Below are 21,619 nucleotides of genomic sequence, written 5' to 3' on the forward strand. Positions count from 1 at the left end.
TATCGATCCACGCTATCTATTGTGGACGACTTTGCCCCACTGAGGTCATTTCCCATATATATATTTTTACTTCTTGTTTTTTGGTAAATGCCAAGGATATTTTTCTTTGGCTTTTTGGCAAACACATGCGTAAACATGCAGGACGGCAGGGTGGCAGCCCGGCTACTCCAGGCCAGGGATTTATTTAATGAGAAGCAGGATTTACCAATAGCGTTACCAAATAGTGGGACTAAGAAGATTGCCACCACTATTTCCCCTGAACTAACTTTGCTTTGAGAAATCGAAAAATTCCGCAAGAAGGAGATCTCTAAGTGGTGGGAGGAGCACTCCCTGCAAAATTACCTTGACGTGGGTCGCGTGCCTCGTGGCCTACGTATCATGACAACACCATCTTTTGAGGATCAGGATCCACGTATGTTGGAAGAGTGGGGTGGTGCCAGCAGTCATTCTTCTGCACAATTTCTGAAGATCCTGGTGAAGTATGCCAATTTAGACCGCACTGCTGTGCTTGCACATCTTGAAAAACTTGAATCTGAATTGCTTGATGTTCCCAGTACTGAAGAGGGAAAGAAACTGCGAACTAAAATTGAAGAAGATCTGATTGTTTATGAAGAGGAAATCAAACAGCGCAAACACAGAAAGTTCATTAGGGATAAAACCAACTATGAATCAGGACAAATTTTCACCTTTGCCAAACGATTTGATTTATTGCGCAAAAACTCAACCACACACCCGTTGCCAAAGCAACCGGGCGATGCTGAGGCCATGTCATCGGAGTCTGATGTTTCTATCTCAGAAAATGATGAAATACCAGTCAAATTACATTTTTTAGACGAAATGAGACTTTTGTGCAAAGACGGAAAAAATCAAAAGAGAGGCAGAGGTCGTGGCAAGAGCAGAGGAAGAGGGAGAGGAAACGACCAGAAATTGCCAAAAGGGGGAGGAAAAAAAACGTTGAAGCCGTCGTGGTAAACGGCTGCGATGTACATGAACAGGGCAGGTTAATGCGCTGTGGGGTAAAACAGTAACTATGGAAGCTATGAAAATCCATCAAATTGTTAACATGTCTTCCCACATACTCACGGGCCCACAATTATCATTACTCTCACTAGGCTTAAATTTCTGTCCTACTATGACATTTGATTATGTTGAGTCGCGTCTGGATTTTGACAAATTTCTATGCAAGGTCAGACTCAAAAACTTCTTTTCCATTAATCCACCGCAGGCCAAACCATCTGTGTCCCGTACTGGTCGTACTGACCTATGTATCTCTGATATCCCTATGCTGACTGACTTGGCCTGTTTGAATAATGACTTATTTGATTCCTCAACCTTCGATCCTGTTGACTTTGACATTGATCCCAACTGGGATATACGCACCAAACTGAAAAACAAGTCCAGGTTCAATCCGCAATTCTCTGTGGGTGGCTGTATTGAGGCTTTCCAGGATCTTTGCGTCAGTGATCTTCGCAAATTAAAGAAGAAACCCTTCAACCATAAACAGAATTTGACTATTCTACAACGCTCGGCCCTCAGTGAACTACAGAATTTGTCCAATATTGTGATAAAACCGGCCGACAAAGGCTCTAATATTGTCATTCAGGATAGGGAATGTTATGTGGCCGAAGCCAATCGTCAACTACGGGACCGGTGCTGTTATTCCAGGCTGCAAAAAAATCCCTTTGGAGAAATACAGTCGGAGCTGACTTCTCTATGTACCAAATGGGCGGTGCAGGCCTTATTGAGGATGAGTTAGCCAAATTTCTTGTTCCTGACAGCCATACCATCCCTACTATATACTTCCTGCCTAAGACACATAAGTCTTTGACTCACCCGCCAGGCAGGCCAATTGTCAACTTATGTGGTTCCCTTCTTGAACATATGGCCCAGTTCATTGATGAGACTCTGTTCCCGTTTGTTTCAGTGTTACCTTCTTATCTACGGGACACTAAGTACTTTTTGAGTCACATTACTGATATACCTTGGGAGGAGGGTCTAATGTTGGCAAATCTTGATGTTGTTTCTTCCATTGATCACACCACTGGGTTGGCAGCTTGCAAATATTTTTAGGACACTCGATCTCTGAATTTTCTAGGGCACAGTTGTATGATTTTGGATATGCTTTTGTTCTGCTTAACTAACAATGTTTTTCTGTTTGAGGGTTTCTTTTATCATCAGGTTAGAGGTACTGCTATGGGCAGTACCTTTGCCCCATCATACGCTAATTTGACCATGGGGTGGTGGGAGGCTACTTTTTTGTCTGATTTACTTTCATCTAGTTTCCCTACACAAATTATTGGTTGGTGGTGTTACATTGATGATGTTTTTTTAATTTGGAAAGGAAATGGAAGTGAATGGGCATCTTTTGTGGACAGCATTAACAACAATACTATGAATCTGAAATTCACTGAATGTCATAGCTCCACTGAGATTGTATATTTGGATGTCAATGTGAGGCTTGATAACTTTGGCATTCACACATCCCTTTACAAAAAGCCCACCAACACAGGCCTCACTCTGCATGCCACAAGTTGTCATCCGCCCTCCTGTAAGAATAGCATTCCCTATGGCGAATTTATTCGCTTTCGGCGCAACTGTACAGATATCCTTGAATTTGACCGGTGTTGCATTCTGGCTGCCGTTGGTTTTTTACAACTTGGTTATCGAAAGAAGATTATAGAAATGGCCTTTGTTAAAGCACGTGCACTTTCGAGGGAAAAGTATTGCATGGTCCTACCAATAAGAAGAACAAGGACCATGATGATCCCCGCCTCATTGTCACATTTGATAATGCTTCTTATGATGTCCGGAAGATTATTATGAGACATTGGCGTATTCTCATGCTTGACAAAGATCTTGGTCCAATGCTGCCGAAGTGCCCTATGCTGACCTACAAACAAGCACCTTCGCTGAAGGACAGACTGGTTTCCAGTTATTTATCACCTGTCCAAAAAAACTCTACCATGACCAATTAGCTACTAAGTTTTCCAAAAGGGTTTACCAAGTGCCAAAAATGTAACGCCTGTCCACACGCTATTGCCTGAAAATCCTTTATACATCCTATTACAGGCACTGAATTTAGGCTAAAACATTTTATCAACTGTGATACCCCCTCTGTAGTTTATGTCCTTGCGTGTCCCTGCCGAAAATGGTATGTAGGGTCCACTACATGTATATTGAAGCTCAGAATTTTGCAGCACCTAAGAGCCATTAAGAATTTTGACCCTACGTACCCCATGGCCAAACATTTCAGGCAGGAACATGATAGTGATGTACACCTTCTTACGTTTTTTGCTGTTGCCCATGTCCCGACTAACTTGAGAGGTGGTGACCGAACCCTGAAACTTAGACAATTGGAAACCAGGTTAATTTTAGACTTTGATACTAACTACCCCAACGGTCACAACGTGGATGAGGAGTTGCATACTTTTATGGGCATCTGAGACTTTGTTCCTTACGCTCCAGTTTTTCTTGTTCTTGTCTGTCTGATTCTGCATACCTAATATTGCTTCTCTTAGGTACTAATAAGACATACTGCTCTGGCCTAGAAACACCTTGTTTATTTTAATTTTATTATCTGTGTTATTGCACCAGACTTATTTTCTTTTTGGTTTTACGGCTGTCTTGCCATTCTGATACATTAAGGGACCGTTACTATTATAATTTTGATATAGGTTTATTCTAAATCTATTTTTTCTATGGATATTGCTCTCTTTCCTTCCAATTTTTGCCTTCTCTCCTTACTTGTTATTCTAGAAGGATGAGCACTGTGTAGATTTCTTGTTTTCATATATTTGCTTTTTACTGTGTGGGCACGTGATCAACAAAAAAACAACTACTCTTTAAAGAATTTAGGGCATGTAGTGTCTTTATTCCAACCCTAGCTTGCAGCCATATGTATTTTAATATGGAATTTTATCGTAAAATCCTTGCACTTGCACTTTATGAGTACCTAAAAAAGTTTGGTCTCTTGTCTACTGCTGGAAATCGGTATGTTTACATGGAAATGCACTTGCACTTTCTGAGTATCAAACTACTTTAGTTGATTGTCCACTGCTGCTAAGTCGGTATGTTTACATAGAAATGCACGTGCACTTTATGCTGTAACTGTGGGCTGCCCCACTCATCAGATCTTTTGCTATTGCACTTGCACTTTATGGCCCATTTATAGAAACATGCTTTAATTCCATGGTGGCATTTTTCTGATAGTGATGCATTTATTTTTAACAAGCCACTATTGGCTTCATATCTATACTGTTATTCTATATATTGTTTTCTTCGACTTTATACTACTGCTATGTTAATATGTTTACATAATATTGCACTTGCACTTTATGTTATAACTATTGACTGCATGTTTCGGAAAGTGTTTTCATTTCAAAGAAAAAAATATTTTTGTGTATGCATCCATATCAATAATCCTTTATTTTTTATCATGGGACTTATATTTCAGTATTATGCTTACCTCTTATTTTGTGACACTTTAAACATGTTTCTTGAATTACTTTACTGTGCAATGTATTATACTGCCATATCTAATTGTTCATATCATTGTTATGTTTTAGACTTTACTCCAGTCTAACATGGCTGCCCTGATTTTTACAGCATAGTGGTTGACTTGTGGAAACAGGCAAAATGGAAGAGGGGCTACTGTGCAATATGTATTGTGTTTTTCACTCTGGTTCCCTAACGTGACCAAGCGCTCAGGGAAGCGCGAAACGCGTCATTCAGGACCCATCCTTGGCGTCCTGCTTTGTTTGCTGTGTGTGTTTTGCTTTTTTGCCTTTTTTTTACCATCATTAAAACTCGTGTCTCGAGTTTGTCATTTCTAGGACCTGCAGTACCTCATGGTGGAGTGCGTTTTTTTCCCTCTGTTGTGCTTTTTGAGATATATATATATAACATGTAGTTATGGTTAAGTTGCTGTTTCCATAGGAAGAGCACTTTTTGGGCGGCTTATAACTCTGCTCCCCCTCCTCACCAAACTTTGCAAAAAAAGTATATGGGGCACTCTGAATTCTTTTGTAAAGTTTGGTGAGGGGTCCTCAAACATCTTTTTTTCCCATACACAGAATGGGGGAAAAACTTTGCACACGGCTACAGGTGAAACCGCTGGACGGATTTTGACGGAATCTGTGCCAGGTACAGGGGCTTGGTCCAGAAGCGTGCTTTTGTAAATTTTGTCACCATACATGCAGTACGTTCATTTATAATTATGAAAAAGTAGGTCTGAAAGAATTAGTGATATCTATGTTCGCTCCGCGGTCACACTTCCCTGTTCGGTCGACGAACAAGAAAACGATTGGCTAAGGGGCTACCGTCATGACCGCGTACACGCGACATCTCTGTCCATTGCAATACGTCTTCTGCGTCAGATGGTTTGGATGCGCCCGACATCTTGGATCCATGGAAAGCGGAGTAACAAACAGCGTGCACATGCTTTTTTCATTACCCTATTTTGCTGTGGCACAGAGCATTGGGAAAGGTTCACACAGTAAGAAATGGGTGATCTATGCATTTGTTCCTCAGCCGTCATGATGTAATTTCTATGGACATCTTGTAGGTACAGTAAATGTGGGGGATAATAACGATAGCACTTCATTCCACATAGTGGGCAGGAAATTTGTAACACTTGACTGCTTGTAGTGGATAGGAAATGTATAACTCTTGAAAGCACACTGGAACTCTTCTGGAAAGCAGGAACTCTTTTCTTACCTAGGCGTGGCTGTGGAAGGAGACACCTAAGCACTACAGGAGGCTATTTAAACCACACCCAATGGATGAATCTTGCTTTGCGTTATTCTGCATCCTCTGCAGCAGAACGCTCATCGTGTCTTCTGCATCTGATCCTGGGCCTAAGGAAAAAGGCTTACCATCCTGAATCCAGTCTTCAGCAACACCTATAAAGACAAGCAAGAACAGGTTAGCATTACGGTCTTCAGTGACAGCTCTTCACTTACCTGGTCCATCGGCTGTCACCAACGCCTCGCGCTGCATTCCGGCATCTGAAAGACAAAGGCTTACCTACTCTTCGTGCGCTCCGGAGGTCTTCACACTGCATTCCGGCATCTGAAAGACAAAAGCTTACCAACTCTTTGCACGCTCCGGAGGCCTTCGGCGCTGCATCCCGCATCTGAAAGACAAAACAAGGTGCGTTTAAAGACATTGGGGAACTTTAATACTCACGTGCCATTACTCCTTTCCACATCTAACCCAGTGGGTATTCCGGCACCCTGCAGCCGCTCCAAACTTGTACCTGCAAAATAAAAAGACAGTTAGAGCGCATCGTGAAGCAGGCAACAAGCGCTTACTTACGTGCTTCCAGGCGCTTCTATTCATCACACGGGCTCCATCTTCAACTCACTTCAGCCCGTCATCCGCCATCGCCGGAACCCTGCAAAACAAGAGACATCATTACTAAAGACTTTAAAGACATTAGAATTACTCGAAACTTACCGTTCGTGCAGAAAACGACGGACAGCAGTCCTCTGAAGTCAAGAGGCCTGCTCCCCTTATCCAGTGAAGAAACTGGTTACAGAACCCTGCCCCGAGGCAGATGGAGAGCACGGCGTTCACTTACCTAAGACATCTTACCCTTCAAGTCAGACATACAGTGCACAGAGGTCCAGTCCAAAGAGCCAGCCGTGTGTTACACATCACCTTTGAAGATACGGTATACGCCCAGTCAAGACCGGCGCCTCTACGGGAATCAGGTGAGCGTTACAGAACGCAAAGCCTACCACAAATCTCCCGTCCAGGCGCTATGGAAACCTCGGATACCAACCAGCTAGCCCAGTTACTTGGGGAACTAAGGGCAGAAGTGCATGCAGCCCGTCAGGAAACGAACGCTCTAAGAAGGGAACTGATTATTTCCAAGGAGCGAACAGATGATCTCGCTAGACAAATGCTACAGTCACAAGCCGGACAGACCCCGTTACCCGCATCTGGGGGAAATCTTCCTTCTACATCCTCTATGAATCCAGTGCAGATCAACCTACCTGGGAATGTACCTTTGGCTCCGCCCGAACGATTTTCTGGTGACCCAAAGAGGTTTGCAGTATTTATCAATCAGTGCCGGTTGCATTTCTTATGCCGGCCAGCAGCCTTTCCAACTGATCAAGCTAAAGTAGCTTTCGTGCTTTCGTACCTTAGTGGCAATGCGGCAGACTGGTCGATCCCTCTAGTAAATCAAGATGATCCGGTCCTCCATGATTTTCAAGCTTTTCAGCTCAGTATGGAAAAACTGTTCGCAAGACATTCACAGGGGCAGGCCTTGGACAATGAGCTTCTTTCGTTGCGACAAGGTAATCAAGATCTTTTGGCTTATATTGCGTCTTTCAACAGACTGATAGTGGAAACTCAATGGCCTGAGGACAAAAGGATTACGCTGTTTTATAGAGGTCTACGTGGAGAGCTCAAAGATGTGTTAGCCCAAGTAGTGAATCCCCCACAAGATTGTTCGGACTATATAGACTTAGTCGTTCAAATAGATCACAGACTGCAGAACAGGAAGGCCGATCGTTCCAAGTTTGATGCTCGAGTATTTTCCAAACCGCCAACTCCTTCCAAAGGAGTAGACTCCGGGGAACCCATGCAAATAGGGGGTCTGAAAGGTCCTCTAACACAAAAGGAGCGGGAAAGGAGAAAACAGTTGCAATTATGCCTCTATTGCGGAAACTCAGGGCACTTTCTTCGAGACTGTCCGGTGAAACCTGCCAAGAAGGCAGTAGGAGCTGCAGTTACCAAAGTTACAAACTCTGAGCAGGGAAACAACCTCACCCGACAAGAATAGAGGTCCTCTTGCCGAGCGTGAAAACCAGTTCCGTGACCTCGCATTTCGTGATACCTATGGTCCTCATTAGCCCTGATAATCCGGATCGATTACATGCAATTGAAGCTTACGTCGACAGCGGTGCCATCGGCAATTATGTGGATCATGAAATGGTTTTGAGGATGAATCTAACTCTTTGTTCCAAGGCTGTAAAGGATGTCATTACTACGGTGGATGGTACGGAGATAGCCTCCGGGCCAGTAACGCATACCACTCAAGAGGTGACGCTAGTAAGTCAAGATGGACATCATGAGAAGATCGTGTTCGATGTGATCAAGGCCCCTCAGTTTCAGATTATTCTAGGAATACCTTGGTTAGAGAAACACAATCCTCTGATCGATTGGCGAGCAAGAACGGTCCAGTTTCCAGAATGTGTCTCTACTTGTCACCCTCCGCCTGGTGTTGCACTGGCAGCAATTTCTTCAGAGACTCCCCAATTACCTCCCGAATACCTAGAATACCAAGATGTTTTCCGGAAGGATCAGGCTAACTCTCTACCTCCTCATAGGTCTTATGACTGCCAGATAGACCTGATACCTGGATCTACTCCTCCTTGTAGTAGAATTTATGCCCTCACCGAGCCTGAGAACCTTCACCTTCGACAATACCTGGATCAATACCTGGCAAATGGGTTTATTCGTCCTTCCAAGTCCCCTGCTTCTTCAGCTTTGTTCTTCGTTCCAAAAAAGGAAGGGGACCTTAGAACTTGTATAGATAATCGCTCCCTGAACCAGATCACCGTTAAGAATAGATATCCGTTACCTTTGATCCCTGAACTCCTGGACCAAGTCAGAAAAGCATGCATATATACAAAGCTGGATCTTAGAGGAGCTTACCACTTGGTACGAGTAAAAGAGGGCGATGAATGGAAGACGGCCTTCCGCACCAAGTATGGGCTATTTGAATATCAGGTCATGCCCTTCGGACTTTGCAATGCCCCGGCCGCCTTTCAATATTTTATGAACAATGTCCTCAGAGAGCTTATAGATGTGTGTGTTGTTGTTTACATTGACGACATCCTCGTTTATTCTTCATCGGAATCTGAACATCGGAAACACGTGAAAATGGTCCTCGAAAGATTGCGTCAACACAAACTTTTCGCTAAATTGGAAAAATGTGTTTTCAACGTGACTGAAGTTGAATTCTTGGGATTCATATTATCACCTGGCGGAGTGCGTATGGATTCAAAGAAGGTCGATGCAGTTCTCAAATGGCCATCACCATCCTCCGTAAAAGGTGTGCAAAGCATGTTAGGCTTCGCTAACTTTTACCGCAGGTTTATCCCCGAATTCTCTCGAATAGTCCAGCCCATCACTGCCTTGTTAAAGAAAAACAAACGTTTTGAATGGTCTACCGAGGCGGAACAAGCTTTCCAGGATTTGAAGACTAAATTTATCTCTGCACCAATCTTAAAACACCCTCGCCCCGAACTCCCCTACATCGTGGAAACTGATGCTTCAAGCCTTGCCATGGGGGCAGTTCTATCACAAAAGGACTCGGTAACCAATCAGTTGCATCCCGTGGCATTTTGGTCCCGCAAATTCTCGCCTCCTGAAATCAATTACACGATTACTGACAAGGAACTTCTGGCTATCAAGTCTGCCTTTAAGGCTTGGCGGCATTATCTGCTGGGGGCCCGACACACCGTTACTGTGATTACGGATCACCGAAACCTGCAATATTTGAAAACCGCTAAAGCCCAATCCTCTAGACAACTCCGTTGGGCATTATTCTTTGCCGAGTTTGACTTCATAATTACCTATCGACCTGGTACAAAGAACGGTAAAGCTGATGCCCTTTCTCGGATGGGAGTGGAAGAACACTTGATCAACCCTAAACCTGTACCAATCATTCCCGAACAAAGAATTCTGGGTGTAATCGCCACAGAATCCATAGAGGAAGTTAAGGATAAAGCCAGGCAACTTGTAACTCCAGCAGACATACGGAATTGGCATCTGCAGGGAAAGGACTTTGCAGTAAAGGACAACTTATTGTATTTCCAAGAACGATTATACCTACCCAGCACAGATTTACAGAAAAAAGTAATCTCTTGTTATCACGATTCTTTAATGGAAGGACATCCCGGTATGGCCAAGACCTCAGAAAAGATCAAGCGCTACTTCTGGTGGCCGTCTTGGAAAAAAGATATCAGAGACTTTATAATGTCCTGTGGAGTATGCGCCCAAAACAAGAGTCAAAAGGAAAGACCTGCAGGCCTCTTACGCCCTATTGACATCCCACCTCGCCCTTGGCATACGCTTTCTATGGACTTCATCACCGATCTACCTCCATGCCCCGGATACAATACGATTCTAGTAATCGTGGACTTATTCTCCAAGATGGCGCATTTCATTCCACTCAAAGGCTTGCCAACAGCAACAACTCTGGCCCGAGAATTTCTCGAAAACATCGTCCGACTGCACGGTTTTCCTTCGGTTCTAATTTCGGATCGAGGTAGTCAATTTATTTCTCATTTTTGGCGAAGTTGCTGTCGGTCGGCTCAAATTGATGTGAGACTATCGACCAGTCACCACCCTCAGACCGACGGACAAACCGAGAGGACCAATCAAACTCTGGAACAGTATTTACGCTGCATGCTGCAACAAACTGAAAAAACTTGGAAAGACATCCTTTGGATAGCCGAATATGCCTACAATAACTCTGTCCATTCGGGAACTGGGAAAACCCCGTTTTTTCTTTTGTACGGCAGTCACCCTCGAACCTCGGAGTTGGATCCCCTCCAAGATCTTGAAACACCAGCAGTAGACTACCTGCATTCTACAATCACCCAAGCCTTTAAGGAAGCTGTTTCTCACATTCAAAGGGCTAAAGAACAATACAAGAAAGGAGCAGATCAACATCGGAAGGAAGCCCCTCAATATCAAGTAGGGGATCAAGTCTGGTTATCCACCAAATATCTACCTCTAAAAGGGCCACGCACATTCAACCCAAGATACCTTGGTCCCTATTCCATCACTACCATAGTAAACCCAGTAGCGGTCAAGTTGGACTTGCCCCCTCACATGAAGATACATCCGGTCTTCCACGTCTCTCTATTAAAACCTGTGCAACCTCAAACCCGACTAACTAAATCTTCAAAACCTATCCTAGTTGATGGAGAACTCGAGTTTGAAATCAAAAGCATTCTGGACTCCAAGATCTCCAAATCTAAACTATTTTACCTAATTGACTGGAAAGGCTACGGCCCCCAAGAGAGATCCTGGGAACCTGCTGAATATGTCCACGCTCCTCGCCTAATCAAAAGATTTCACCGAACATTTCCTGACAAGCCAAAACCCCCGGAGAAGCCCGGTTTGGGAGGGGCCTTGAGGGGGGGGGTACTGTCATGATCTCTGCTTCCAAAAGGTCAGGGTTTTCCCAACTCCCTTGGAAGCAGATCCATAACCCAGGTTCCGAGTGCCAATCAGTCCCAATTGGGACCTTTTGGACCCAGTCCTGGCGCCAGTGGCACCAGGCTCATAAATATGCCCAGTCCCAGCGCTGGAAGCGCCGGGCTCATAATGCTTGGGTGGACTTACCTGCAGCAGACCATGCTGCTTACTTGCCTGCCAGTTGAGCCTCTGATCCTCTTCTGTTTGGAACTACTTTTCCTGTTGGGTGGGGCAGGAGCCACTCCCTAGATTCAGAACACTGGAACTCTTCTGGAAAGCAGGAACTCTTTTCTTACCTAGGCGTGGCTGTGGAAGGAGACACCTAAGCACTACAGGAGGCTATTTAAACCACACCCGATGGATGAATCTTGCTTTGCGTTATTCTGCATCCTCTGCAGCAGAACGCTCATCGTGTCTTCTGCATCTGATCCTGGGCCTAAGGAAAAAGGCTTACCATCCTGAATCCAGTCTTCAGCAACACCTATAAAGACAAGCAAGAACAGGTTAGCATTACGGTCTTCAGTGACAGCTCTTCACTTACCTGGTCCATCGGCTGTCACCAACGCCTCGCGCTGCATTCCGGCATCTGAAAGACAAAAGCTTACCAACTCTTCGCACGCTCCGGAGGCCTTCGGCGCTGCATCCCGCATCTGAAAGACAAAACAAGGTGCGTTTAAAGACATTGGGGAACTTTAATACTCACGTGCCATTACTCCTTTCCACATCTAACCCAGTGGGTATTCCGGCACCCTGCAGCCGCTCCGAACTTGTACCTGCAAAATAAAAAGACAGTTAGAGCGCATCGTGAAGCAGGCAACAAGCGCTTACTTACGTGCTTCCAGGCGCTTCTATTCATCACACGGGCTCCATCTTCAACTCACTTCAGCCCATCATCCGCCATCGCCGGAACCCTGCAAAACAAGAGACATCATTACTAAAGACTTTAAAGACATGAGAATTACTCGAAACTTACCGTTCGTGCAGAAAACGACGGACAGCAGTCCTCTGAAGTCAAGAGGCCTGCTCCCCTTATCCAGTGAAGAAACTGGTTACAGCACCCTGCCCCGAGGCAGATGGAGAGCACGGCGTTCACTTACCTAAGACATCTTACCCTTCAAGTCAGACATACAGTGCACAGAGGTCCAGTCCAAAGAGCCAGCCGTGTGTTACACATCACCTTTGAAGATACGGTATACGCCCAGTCAAGACCGGCGCCTCTACGGGAATCAGGTGAGCGTTACAGGGTCCAATAAGGGCAGTATTTGAGGCCGTGTATTGCACGGGGGAGTTGTTACATTTGTACGGACATGTCTGGTGTTAGGGAACATTGAAATTGCCTACATGCTGTGAATACATTACTGTTTCCAATGCCTATTATTATATTCATTAGTACACTGCCATGGTTGGCACATGCTACGGTGGTTGTGGCCAGGGCCTAGAGTCTTGGGTGCATGGCCGTCGGCCGAAGCTCGAAGGCCTTACTTCCAAGACTATAGGCCCTGGCCACAACAACCGCCGCATGTGGAAACCATGCATACACCCCTTGTGTTGCATTTTCATTGGCAAGTTGTGGGGAGTGCGTGCAGTGTTGGGTCCATGGCCGAAGCCCATGTCCCCAACAAGAAAGTGGTAAGTACTACACTTGGAAGACACTGCACACCCATCCCATGTAAGATCTACAGACATACACCTAGAAGGGAAGCCTCTGGGCAGAGGTACAGCAGGATGACATACCTATAGAATAACCCCTACTACCACACATCACCGAGGTGGTTGTGGGGAGACCCTGCAGTCTTGGGTGCATGGCTAAAGCCCATGCATGCAATACTGAAGTCATAAGCAGTGGAGTTCCAAGTTAATATGGGTGTGGTGGATTCTGGTCGTTGTTTTGATGCCCTAGTTTCTTCACTTCATGGCTGCAGACGATGGTCCGAAAAGTAAGTTTATAAGCAGCTACTTTACAAGGACCATGTTTCACATATGCAGTGATGGTTGTGGATAGGACCTGTACTCCTTGCAACTTGTTTGTAAGGCGTAGGTGGGAGGTTACTCACCGCACACGAAACGCAAGCCTACAGGCACTGCAGCATATTATGATCAAACATTAGGCGAGTACATTCCCATGTGTAGAAAATGCCTGCCAATATACTTACTCCTTACTTTGTTTAGAATCCAGAAACATTTTTTTGTGTTTGGTTTTCGTACTTGGCAGAAGTATCACTTTTTCCATTTCTGTGATGAAAGAAAAAGGTGTGTTAATGTTTGCAGATTTTCCACATTTACCACATTGCTTAATAGACAGTTAATTTTTTTTAGACCCTCATTTTTACTTTACAAACCAGTGTACTCTGCATTGCGCTCAGTTTCTGTGTTTGCTTTTCTAATCCTTGGGTCTGGGGAAAAAAATCCTTGTGGGATTAAAAAAAACTCTTCATTTCTTATGCAACTAAGTACTTCATTTTTTCCTTTCAGTGCGTTCTTCATTTTTCTGATCAATGTTATGTTTGTTGCCTTCCTGCCCATTTTTATCAACAGTTAGATACCTGTAGGCGTATTCAAACTGTGCATTTGTTCCTACAGATTTCCGATACTCATTCATTTGTGTCGTTGACATATCCTGTTTCCTGCATCTTTCCCATTAATGTTTTCTTTGTTGCCTTCCTGCCCATTTTCAACTACAGTTGGATACCTATAGGCATATTCTACCTGTGAGTTTGTTTCCAACGATATGTGATAATCATTTATTTGTGTCATTCTTCCATCCTGTTGAGTAGTTAGATACCTGCAGGCGTATTCTAACTGTGCATGTGTTCCTACAAATTTGTGATACTCATTCATTTGTGTCGTTGACATATCCTGTTTCCTGTATCTTTCCCATTAATGTCTTTTTTGTTGCCTTCCTGTCCATTTTCAACTACAGTTGGATACTTATAGGCGTATTCTGCCTGTACATTGGTTTCCAACAATCTGTGATAATCATTTATTTGTGTCATTCTTCCATCCTGTTGGGTAGTTAGATACCTGTGGGCGTATTCTAACTGTTTGTAGTCTTTCACTTACTTTGTTCACAATTTTGAAGTGCACATTATTTCGTAAATTTTGGCTTCAAGAACCTTAAATACGCATTTGTTAGGTTAGCTGGTGGTATCATTACATTCAAACCACCCACAATTCTTTTTAATGTATGCAGTGTAGTGACCTGCATTGGTTGTAGCTCCTGCATGGTAGGTTATTCCTACTGTTGTAAAGGTTTTCTTTCCAAGTGACACTTGACCGTGTGTAAATCCAGTTAGTTTGCAGTTGTTTTTGGTGCCATCTGCATTATATTGTAGAAGCATAAGTATTATGTAGGCACTATGTGATTGTATTAGTAAGGTAAAGCGATTGTCTGAATTGCAAATACTACATAATCTTCCATGGTTTGCATTTTGTACAAGTTGCTGAAAAGGAATGCTCTCACAATTTGCTATGGAAATATACACACATCGCTCATTTGGGATTTCTTCCTGTATCACTTTGTTACAGAGAGTGCATGTATGTTTCCACATGTACGAAATTTGGAAGATTTCATTTACAGGTATAGTTTTGTTTTCCAATACTAATAGTATGTACATTAGAAATTCTTGTGGATCTTCTTGGGAGTTCATAGCGAATCTCACCATTCCAGCACAGTCGTCCAATTGTTGCCTTACTCCATAAGCACTGTATGTGTTGTCAGGATTGCTTGTTGCATTTCTATGCAGTACTAACATTTGCAAACACAATTGGTCTGTGCTGTTCAGGTAAATATTGTTAACAATTGGTGGCATTTGAAATAGAATATTCATTGCAACATTTGCATAGCAATTTATCCCACTTTCATTTGTAAATTTGAATGGGCCAGCAAGTTCTGTACCTGAGTGCATTTTTCGGTTTTTCTGTTGCTTCTTTGCCGACGTGCCTGGTTCACATGCCCTAATAGGTTCTTCTATGTTTGCGGCAATTGATGAAACTTTAGCTTCTTTTCTTTTTTTTGCAGAATTTCCTGTTGCATTCTGTTGCATTTCTGTTTCATTTACCACGTTTCACTTTATCTGGAACAGGGTATTGTTTCAGATGAGGGGTGTACAGTGAACGCAATCTATTGTATTCTAGGATGCAAGGAATATCAGCTTTGACTTTACTTGAATCAAAGTTAATTAACAAAAGACCATCAAGTGTACTTAAGCGTGGGGGCGTGGCTACGAGGGCCATGTAGGAGGACGTGTTCTGGAGGAGCTCCGGTGATCCTGCAACGATCCTGATCACGAAATGCCTATGAACATTGAAAATCTACATGCTGGTGTATGAACTGGGTGGACGTGCCTGCTGAACTTTTGGAGTGTGTGAGAGGAGCCGAGACGGAGTTCTCAATATCACAGAATTGTGAGAGCCGGGAAGAAGGAGGAGGTAAACTGGCCGACTGATGGCCAGAACAAAGGAAATAGCCGGCCGTGGGATGGTGAGGCGACTGCAGCGGAGGGAAAGCAAAGCAAAATTGCAGTGCGCAATGAACAGGGCCCCCCGTGATGAGCTGCGAGCCTAGAGGTGCCTAAATGCCCGAAGTGCGGTGGATGGTGAGCTGTGGGGAGCCTGGCACATCTGCAAGAGATCCCCCGGCACATCGCAACAGAGGCTCTCGGGCTGCTCGGACGGCTGCAAACTGCAACGGTAACATCTGCCCAGACGGGCTAGATGGTGGCGGGGGTGGCCTGAGAGCGTGCCCGCTGCTTTAGAACTTGCAGTGAGCTGGGAGGATAACAATGTTTCCAATGGGCGCATAGCCCAAGGAAACGAAACGAGATAGCAGAGTCCCTGATCGTGAGGATAAGGGATAGAAGCGGTGACCCAAATCGAAGAAGCGAAGCGGAACCACAGTTAAGGACGGCAGACCGCGGAACAAGAACGACCGCAAGCTGGGACGAAAGAGACCTGGACAGTCACGCAATGGCAGCACAGGGTGAGAGCGCGAGGCGGCAAGCTGGAGAATCGTGTCCAGAGGGAGTACATCCTGTAACAAAGTATAGGCACAATGAGGAACACGGGGCACACGAACGTACAAGCTGCACAAGAAACGTAGGACAACCCAGATGAAGGGAGGCCCGCAGCCCCGGATCTGAGGGGAAGCACACGGCTCCGCAGTAAGCTGATGCGGATGTTCGGCGGCGGCCCCCAGGCGAGTAGTGAAGCGCCCGGGCCGTGCCACAATATAAAAAAGCAATGGAATATTGTGAATAGAATGCTGTACTTGGGAACCTAACAGCATCCTGCCCCGTATCACATACCTCCTGGCACAATCACAGCACATCCAATGGTGCAAATGCTATGGCCAGATGTATGATCATCACTAGTACTCTGGCACTGCCCTAGCAGCAAAGAAGGAGGGAAAGAGCAGTCCGACAGGCCACTGCAGGCCGCTCAAGACAGGTTGAGGGGGAGGCTGGATGAGCCTTTGTGGTGCTGGTGCCCTTGTGCCTGGGTGGCGCTGGTGACATTGGGACTAAGTGTGGGTCCCCCCACCCCAAGGTGAAGCAGAAGCGCGTTGGCCGGCTTGCATGCCCAGTGAATGGTAGACCCAGGATGTAAACGGATACTGTAATGACCAGGGGTATGGCCTGACACCCGGAACCGCGTGCCTTCAATTGCAGCAGTCTCCTGCTGGTGAACCAGACACGAAATATAGGGCATCCTGTGGGATGCACAGCGGAGTTGAAGAGGGGATTCATATGGTTACATGGGAGAGCACAACCCATTTCTGCGAACAACAGCTAGGCGTGGGACACTTCTAAGGTGGCCCCCTTGAGCGCGGGCGACTACAGCGGGTTGCCCCTGCTGGAACTGCAGACTACAAGTGGGGGACTGACCTACGACCTATTACTGCGATGCCATGTCCAACAAACCTCCAAGACTGAAGGGCAAGCAGCCTACGCTGGACGAATACGCCAGGATGCCGCCCAGCCTCGAGGGTGCCGGGAGCAAGGACAGGCCTCCAGCTGGGAGCATGGCTGTTCATGGGCACGAACCAGGAGGTCCTAGCTGCGATTGCAGATCTGAAGGCGGCTTGGGAGGCCAAGCTTGAACTGGCTGTGACTGAACTGAAAACAGCGCTGGACCTCGGAGAGGTGCAGGAGGAAGTGAATCTTCTCCGGCAGGATGTCAGGTCGCTGGCGGAGCGCACTGAGAACCTCGAGAAAGAGGTGAGCCCGAACACAGCGGACTGTGCTGCACACAAGTCGGAACTACACGCCCTGGTGCAGCGGGTGGGCAATTTGGAGAATAGGGCAGAGGAAGCGGAATGACGCGCCCGGAGGAATAATATTCACATTGTTGGCTTGCCGAAGGGAGCATTAGGCCACAACCCCACGGAGTTTATTGAATCCATGTTGTTGCAGGAGATACCAGGAGGAGTTCTGTCCCAGGGATTCACGGTGGAGAGGGCGCATAGGGCTCTTACGAGGATGCCGCCACCGGGCAATCCTCCTAGGCCTGTGATCACCAAGATCCTTAACTACCGGGATCAAGAAAGGATCCTGGAACACTTCCGTAAAGGCAGAACAATTCAAAGCGGGACGGCAAACATAACGGCCTACCCGGACTATACCCTGATGGTGCAGTGGAGCCGAATGAACTTAGGGGCTGTCAAGAGGAGGTTACGGGAAGCGGGCCATAAGTACATGTTGCTTTACCCGGCGAAATTGAAAGTTTTCCACAAGAACAGAACTTTGTTTTTTGAAACTCCAGAGGATGCTATGGGATGGCTCGACACGCAAGGCTGCCCCCAGGAGTTGGACATCCAGATGAGAGGAGGAGAAGGAGAAGATAAGTAATGCGCAGCGGGGGCACCTGAAGGTGGTGCGGCTTAAGACTATGGGATTGGATAAGTAAATGATCCGCGAGCACTGTAACTATCGTTTCATTAAGGAGCCTTGCAGGACTAGTCTTTATACCACCATCTAGAGTTTAGTTAGGTCACCAATAGTGTGGTGACACCCTGCTGGGGTTTTGGCCTGGGGTTCCAGGGTAGGTCAACATGCGGGGGAGCCTGAGATACAGGGATGGAGCTGGGCATTTGTTGGGGTAGGGTGAGAAGGGAGGAGGGAGGGGGTTGTGTGCAGTGGTTTGTTGTAGTTGAGAAAGGGGAAGCGGGAGGGAGAGGGGTAGGGGTGTTTGGAGTGGTTGTAGTTATAGGAAGTTTGAATTGGGGAACGAGCCTAGGTAGACTGAGACGGAAGTGGTATATGAACTGTACTGGTGGGAGGGGAATGGGAATTCTTATGGACCAAGGGGGATCTTAAAATAATTACGTGAAATGTCAGGGAATGCCAGGGGACTTAATAGTTATCTGAAAAGGAACAAGGTTATGGTGTACCTGCGCAGGCAAAAGATAGATATTGCACTGTTGCAGGAGACTCACCTGACACGGGAGAAGATGGAGATGATTGCGAAGAAATGGGAAGGGTTTGTGGGGGGCTCAACATACTCTGCTTACGCTAGAAGGGTACTCATCTGGGTGGCACCGCACTTCCCATTTCAATTGTTGCAGGAAGTGGCGGAAACGGATGGGAGGATGGTCATATTGCAGGGATTATTGGAGAATAAGGAGATAAGCATTGTAAATACATATGCCCCCAATCAGAATACGGCAGCGTATTTCAGAACTCTGTGCAGCAACCTTAGCATGTGCATGGGTAGTGCAGTGATTTGGGGTGGGGACTTTAACTGTGTATTAAACCCCAGAGTAGATAGATCGGATGGCAAGTTTGATAGACCTGCCCCAGCGGCAAAAGCACTGCAGACACTGCTAGATGTCTTTGGTCTGGCAGATGTGTGGAGAACGAAACACCCCCAGGAAATGCAATACTCACACTACTCCGCCCCGCCGCAGTTACACACGAGGCTGGACTATGTCTTTGCCTCGCCGGAGGTATTAACAGAGATTACTCAGGCAGAATATAAAGCGAGGGTCCTCTCTGACCACTTGCCCCTGGTTCTCAGGTGGCAATATTGCCCCCCGAGGGCAAGGATTCCGACATGGCGACTCCGGGCAGAAGCGCTTAGGGATCCCGTTTTTAGGGAGGATATAAGGGAGGAGATTACAAATTACTTTGAGATGAACACGGGTAGCGTTGACTCGGCGAGCACATTATGGGAAGCTTTCAAACTAGTAATGCGAGGGGTGGCCATAGCTAAAACAAAAGGCCTGCAAGGGGGATTGTGGCTGACCTACAAGAAACAGAAAGGGAGCTAGAAAAGCCATTAAATAGCGGAGGCGAAGACATGGAGCTGATACTCAAACTGCAACAGAAATGTGCAGAACAATGGGAAAGACTGTGCAACCTCAACTATAAAAAGTATATAGAGAGACAGCATGCGGGAGGGGATAAAACAGGAAGGCTTTTGGCATGGTTATACAAGAGCGAAATATCCAGACCAACAATCAGAACGATAACTAGAGAAGATGGTAGTGTAGTGGCCACCAAAGAGGGTGTCAACCAGGAGTTTGGAGATTATTATAAATTGCTATATGGGGATGAGCAGGGAAGAAGTCATGGGGAAATAACGGAAACACTGGAAGACATAGGACTGCCTATGATAAGTGTTCAGGAAAGAGAAGAGCAGGATGCACCGATTACCTTAGAGGAGTTAGAAGAAGTGGTGAGGCAGCTGCCTACTAGTAAGACTCTGGGGGCAGAGGGGTTCCCACGTGAATTTTATAAAGTATACAGGGAGGAAGTGCTCCCCCCAATGCTGGAAATGTTAAATGAGGCGTTTGAGGTGGGACGGTTGCCAGAATCACTCAGAGAAGCGATCATAATACCGCTTCCCAAACCTAACAAGCCCGGGCATAGCTGTGGCTCTTACAGACCGTTGTCGATGTTGAACCAGGACAGCAAGATATTGACGGCTGTCTTAGCAAACAGACTGAGGAGAGTTATTGACAAACTCATACACCCCGAGCAGACAGGCTATGTCCCGAACAGAAATATAACTCATAACCATAGACGACTCCAACGGGTTGTCGAATGGGGAAGTAAGAACGAGGGCGCAATGGCTATTGTGTCCTTGGACGCGGTAAAGGCTTTCGATTCGGTCAAGTGGCCATGGCTGCTGGCATCCCTGGCAGGCTATGGAATGGGACCTGGATATATAAGGTGGGACGAAGATGCTATATAGTGAACCGCTGGCTAGAGTTCGAACAGGATCAGTGATATCCGAAAGATGGCCACTCAGTAGCGGCACCAGACAGGGGTGCCCATGGTCCCCAATGCTCTGTATACTTGTCCTAGAGCCCCTAGCAATATACCTTAGACAGCAATATGACACAATAGGTATTGAGGTGGGAAGGGAACGTCCTTATATGCGGAAGACTTGTTGCTGTACTTGAAGCACCCAGAGGAAAATCTCCAGTATATCCTGGAGGTAATGGGGAGATATGCGGGGCTGTCTGGGATAGCAGTGAATCCTCAAAAATCTAGTATTTTCCCGTTAGGTAGTTATAAGGGAACCCCTGTGGAGCGGTTACCGGTGCTACAAATACCGTGGGCGGTTAGTACCTTTTGGTACCTTGGAATAGATGTGTAGCATACGGTCGAGGAGGAACATAAGCACAATACCAAGGTAGCCATGGTGAAAATCGAGAATTGTATGAAATTCTGGGTGAAGTTTCCTTTAGCAATGATGGGACGAGGGGCTATGCTGAAGATGGTGGTCCTACCTAGGCTCTTGCATTATTTTGGGAATATTCCATACTTGATACCTAAGAAGTTTTTCACTAAACTGAACAGCATGTGTAGGGATTTCCTGTGGCATGGTACCCGTAACAGGGTGGCGCTATGGAAGCTGCAGAACTTTTTTGAAAAAGGGGGGATAAAATTGCCTAATACGAGGTTTATTATGTAGCGAGCCAGCTGCAATATATTGCCAAATGGCTCTCGGATGAAGGGACCCCCGAATCTAGGCTGTTTGGACATGATTGTGCCCCATTTTATTTAAGAGAAGTGATCTGGCTGCCCAAGACAGAAATGGAAGAGCGCCCTAAGATGATTATGCTTGGGTGGAAGATGTGGCGCTGGGCATGCCGGATGACGGAAAACCCATTCCCATGCTCCCCACAGATACCGTTAGCTACATTAGCAGGGGGAGATACACAGTTAAGGATGATAATTAGGAACCACCGGGAATCGGTGGGGGTGGTAACGATGGGAGATATCTGGCAAGAAGGGACGATTATAGATTTTGAAGTGCTAAGGGAGGAGACGGGGTTACATACGGGCCAGTATATTACATATCACAGAATGGTACAGAGAATTAGGAAAACATGGCCCGAAACAGTACTGGAAGAAGAACCAGATGCTATCATAGATGTAATATATGATAT

Source organism: Ambystoma mexicanum, chromosome 5q (assembly GCF_040938575.1).
Source record: "Ambystoma mexicanum isolate Mex_15411 chromosome 5q, UKY_AmexF1_1, whole genome shotgun sequence".
Taxonomy (NCBI): Eukaryota; Metazoa; Chordata; class Amphibia; order Caudata; family Ambystomatidae; genus Ambystoma; species Ambystoma mexicanum.